Below are 6000 nucleotides of genomic sequence, written 5' to 3' on the forward strand. Positions count from 1 at the left end.
ATTTACATCGAATTTATTTAAATAGTTCAGACAAACTGATTACTGCTGGAGCTCGGATCTTCATCGTACCCTAAATTTTGCGCCTTAAATGCAAAATTCAGGCATCGGTGACTTCCACATTCAGGAAATTAGGCAGGCGTTACTTACAGAGGAATATTTTGAGAGAGACAGAATGTTTCATTATTGAAAACTTCAAAAGAAATTTAACATGCCCTCACTATTTTTGAAAATGATATTATTGATATCTAGCGAATGAAATGGAAATGAAGACATAGTTTGAGCATTAAAACATAGAACTTATGCTGTAGCATATTATGACTTATTCTTTTCTTCCTAGTTTGTATTTTTGAATGGTTAAAGTCACACATGACTTGCAGGATAAATTGGAACGGTCATTGTCTACGGGCCATATGGACATGGAATGATATTCACAGCTAGGGGGAAACAAACTGAGTGAACAAAAAGGCAAGATATGAGCAAGATTTTAGAAGGCTTTAATTGATAAAATTTCATTTTCATTTTACAACAAAATCGAGGGCAATGGTGACACACTCTTGCTAGGTGATGTGACAGAAACTAATCATAGATAAACAACATTGAGCATCACTAGACGTAGACAAGTTTAACACATTACATTGAAGATTTGAATTCACATATCATGGATTGCTGGATCTTCTACAGTTCCGCCAACTATGCAGCTTCTGTGAACACAAAAGATACTTTCCTTAGAAAAAAAATCATTGTATTTTTCAAGTGAAGACAGTGCTCTGCCTTCTACAGGCAAACCATAAAATTACAGGACTGGGACATTGTGGCGCCTAAAAAAGTTGACGTACCAAAATTGAATGCGCCATAATGAATATGCAAAAAGTTAATTAGGCTCCTAAAAAATGAGTTTTATCCCTGCAAAGGTGTCGCCAACGATTGAAAGGGGAGGCAGAATGCTGAGAAACATTCCAACAGTTATTTACAGCAGACACCTGATATGGTGTTTGCTCAGTGTTTCCATTGAGCCTTCAATTGACTTATTAGAGAATCTTTTAAATTGTCAGTACATGGAGTAATTCACAATAATTACAGCAATATTAGTGGGTTGTTTCCTTGTTGGACTTGCACTTTTTGAGTAGGAGCGCATCATGTAATTTTGATTCTTGCAGTTTAGAAAATGGAGGAAAAGTCTGAGGAGTAAAACGAGGTTTTCTACTTACACATTAGCAAAATGCTGGGCTTGAAAACATGGTGAGCATTTTCATAAGGAAAAAGACAGGTTTTCAATGTGTGATGATTCATAAAATGTTTAACAATCTGCCGATTATGCAGCATCTGCGAACAAACAAGGAAATTTTTAGAATAACAATGTTAATATTCTTTGCATGAAAAGATGCATTTCATCGGGTATTTTCAGCAGACACCTGAAGTGGTGATCATTCAACATTTTCCTAGAGCCCTTTAATGACTTGATGTAGAATCTTTTAAATCGTCAGTACATGGAGTAATTAACAATAATTATAGCAATATTAGTGGGTTGTTTCCTTGTTGGACTTGCACTTTTTGAGCAAGAGCGTATCATGTAATTTTAAATGCATGCAGTTTAGAAAATAGAGAAAAAGTCTGGAGAGTAAAACGAGGTTTTCTACTTACACATTAGCGAAATGCTGGGCTTGAAAACATGGTGAGCATTTTCATACGGAAAAAGACAGGTTTTCAATGTGTGATGATTCATAAAATGATTAACAATCTGCCGATTATGCAGCATCTGCGAACAAACAAGGAAATTTTTAGAATAACAATGTTAATATTCTTTGCATGAAAAGATGCATTTCATCGGGTATTTTCAGCAGACACCTGAAGTGGTGATCATTCAACATTTTCCTAGAGTCCTTTAATGACTTGATGAAGAATCTTTTAAATCGTCAGTACATGGAGTAATTGGACCGCGTTAAACAGAAAGGAACCAAGCCACATCAGCTATTGCCAAATTTAATTGGGCAATTTAATTTTTTACATGAAAACGGTTGTGTGGATTTTCGTGCAAATTTCAGTGAAAATTCTCCGTGGTGCGAAACAAATTCCTCAAAATGTTCAAAGGAATCCGAACAACCGTTCTCTCGTAAAAAATATAATTGCCCAGTTAAACTTGGCAATCGCTGATGTGGCTCGGTTCCTTTCTGTTAAACTCGGTCCAATTAACAATAATTATAGCAATATTAGTGGGTTGTTTCCTTGTTGGACTTGCACTTTTTGAGCAGGAGCGCATCATGTAATTTTGATTCTTGCAGTTTAGAAAATGGAGGAAAAGTCTGAGGAGTAAAACGAGGTTTTCTACTTACACATTAGCAAAATGCTGGGCTTGAAAACATGGTGAGGGATCGGAGTGGAAAAACAGCATTTTCTCGCACTAAAACTGAGAACTTAGAGCACAAGAATCGAACACATTTTAACGGTGAACGCGCACTAATAACACTAAAGATATGACGTTCAAGATAAGAGCTAAGAATCCGCATCAATGACATTTCTCCGTTGCAATTCTCTCTGAAGGATCACAAAAAAACCTTTACGACTCCGTACTACAGGACCCCGTTTATTACGAATCTGAGAATAAATCCGAGCTGAATTATGTACGATATAGTGCTCTGTAACGCGCTCGACATTCTAATAGAATATTTTAAACCTAAAATGTTACTATAATAGAAAAAAACTTTAAAAAAAATCGAGGAAATTCAACCGACGACGCTTACCCGAAAGGCCGATGTTTTTGACTAACTCGTCCTAACCTCCAATATTTTTCCTCATCGCTGGATGGTATATTTACCCATCGGACACCCAGTATATAAATTACCGTGTATGCGATTTATACTAACTCGTTATGTTTTTGTGTTTTTGTATTCAAAATTGACACCCATCTGTGAATGGGGGGCAGATAAATTGTATACAAGATAAATCGTATACTCCCGTCGAAATCAGATAAATCATATACAGATGGATGGTGAGAGGATAATTCATATAATTTGCCAGTTTGTCAAACTGTTGGGCGATCGCGAAATTCACTCTGATTTCTGATCATTCATAATTTCATAGCCCTTCTTTCTCACAAATAATGTAAGGAATTTTTTTTACCTAATACCACCAAAAATTCTCATTTGGATTATTAATTATTTCTGCACTAATATTTCCAAAGACATATATTTCACATCTAGATAAGGTGGATTGCCATTTATCGATATGTTGTGTGCCCCAACATGCCTATATCTATCTATACCAGCCTGGCGCCTGTCTCTCCTTTTCATCCTCTCAACCCCGCGCCAGGCACCTCCCTTGTCCGCGATTCCGCGACCTCGGAACTCCCGTTAGCCCGGTACCGCCTGGCACGGATGATTCCCTACCTGTTGCTTTCCCGGCTTTCCCTTCATGATGATCATCCCCTTGAACAGCAACCAGGAGACAGTAGCCACACTCTGATTTTGGCATCGCTAGGGCCACCACGCCGCGCCGGGATCGCGACCTCCTGACATAGTCACATAGCAGTTAGATTTGTTGTCACCTCACTGTACGCCTATCGACTTATACATAGTTTGTACCCACGATACCTGTAGTTGTCTTTTCGTTCATTCATCATACCCATATTCGGTACCACCACGGTACACCTACGTACACTGGCCCAGCACCAGAACATTACAGTGGCGCAGTCGGCAAAAGAACAACACTCCTGGTCCCACTCTACAAAATTCTTCAAAGGTTTGTGAAGTGCATTTCACCCTGTCTTTAATTTTGATTGGTATTTTGTTCTTGTTGTGTCTCGTTCCTTCCCCACACCCCAAAATGGTCGACGACGGTACAAAAATTAAAGATCTCACATTTTTGAGCAAATTAATTGGAGAGTTTAAGGGTGAAGTAACAGAATATTATGATTTTGTGGTTAATTGTGACAATGCAGTGCGTATCGCTCATTCATCAGTTCCTCTTCTTACAATCATTCATTCTAACTTAAGCAGTTCGGTAAAATCACGTATTAGAGGCAAAGTGTTTAATTCATGGACAGAATTAAAAGAAGCGCTCGATGTGTTTTATCTTGATAGGAAAAACTATGTCCAACTTATGGAAGAGATGAATAACATTAGGCAGAATCCCAAAGAATCAGTTATTGACTTTTATAACCGCATAAATTCTACTAGGATCCGCATATTATCTACATTAAGTACTTCTGAAAACACTAGGAATGCGGGAAAAATAGAAATCATCGAGGAATTAGCACTTAGTAGGTTTATCTACCACTCCTTGCCAGAAATTTCACGATTTCTTAGATGCCAAACTCTTGAAAATTTACTCCAAGCATTGAACAAGGCTGAGGAAGAGGAACAATTCTTGAAAGTAGGTTCTCAGAGAGTGGCACCTAAAAAATGGTGCGATCAATGTAAAATGTCTAACCACGATTCTATTGAATGCACAAAGCAAAAATTTACTAATAAAAATATCAATTTTAACACATTTCAACCGGAAACATCGAATATTTGCAATCAAAGCCAATTTATGCATCAATTTGACCCATCTCAGAATATGAACGCCCTTCCCAACACGCCGCAGCAACCGAGCCCTAGCAACACATTTTCTTACTCAAACGTTCACCCAAATTTTTTCCAATCACCGAATCCCACTTTCAACAGGTATCAAAATCATCCATACAATTCTAATTACCCAAGCCCCAATTATAATCCTAACTTCCAAGCGCAACCTAATCCGAGTTTGGTCCCGCAACCCAATTTTCGCTACGAGAATCAGAATCCCAACTCGCAGAATTATCAGGCTAACCCCGGTCAGCAAGCACAAAAAAAATTCTGTATTTTCTGCAACATGCATAATCACGACGCTAATAACTGTTTCAAATTAATCAATCTACAAAAGAAAAACCAACAAAATTTTAATGCTCCGCAAAATTACTCTCAAAGTCAGTCACAGAATAGCTTTCAATATAATAATTCTAACGGGTATAATAATTCTAATGTGTCTGGTACTTCTAAGGGTTATTCTCCACACAAATTTTGCGATATTCATAAAATTAAGGGGCACACGACTGAAGAATGTAGTAGAAATCCTGCGAATAATAGGTTTAGAGATCAAAAATCCAACCCACCCCAATCTAATGTACACGTTTGCACCGAAGAGTCTTTAAACTAACAAGACCTTTCAGCTTCCGTCAGTCCGAAAGGTCCCCACATTTTGCAAGCAACAGCCAAAATTTTACTAAAACTGACGAAAATCAATTATCTAACCATAATTTAGTATCTAATGCACAAATCTCAAATGTTTCAAACACTAAGTCAGAATCTCATGTGAATAGTTTCCATAAATCTTCCGATTCATCCATCAAATCTCCTTTGCCATCTGTTGAATCAATTTCGGCAGACAATCGTGACGCTGACCTGTTAAGTAACCAAAACAACGCAGTTTCACAATCTTCTCAATTTGATTTATATCCTAAAATGTTTGAGGCAAGACACGCTGCTATTTTTAATTCGTGTCAAGAATTCTTTGATGCAATCGATCAAACGACAGAACGCGTACCGCATCCAACGGAAAATTCAACTGAAAATTTAGCATTTAAGTCAACAGAAAATTCAACTGAAAATTTAGTATTTAAGTCAACAGAAAATTCGAGTGAAAACTTAGCACGCATGCTAAGTGAAAATTTAGTTTGTAAGCCAATTGAAAATTCAGCCTCGAAGCATAATGAAAGTTTAGTCAATAAGCAAAGTGAAAACTCAGTTGATAAGTCAAGCAAAAATTTAATACGTAAGCAAAATGAAAATTTATTCCGTGAACCAAATAAAAGTTCAAGCAACTCATCAAGTGAAAATATAGTTAGTAAGAAACCTAAAAATTCAAAACTTAAAACAAAAGAAAATCAAATTAATAAATTAAATTCAAATCATCCAAATGAATCTCCTGGTTTAGAGTTAGGTAGCACAAACGCAAACTTAGACTCAAGAGAAAATTTTCAACCCC

Source organism: Bemisia tabaci, unplaced genomic scaffold (assembly GCF_918797505.1).
Source record: "Bemisia tabaci unplaced genomic scaffold, PGI_BMITA_v3".
Taxonomy (NCBI): Eukaryota; Metazoa; Arthropoda; class Insecta; order Hemiptera; family Aleyrodidae; genus Bemisia; species Bemisia tabaci.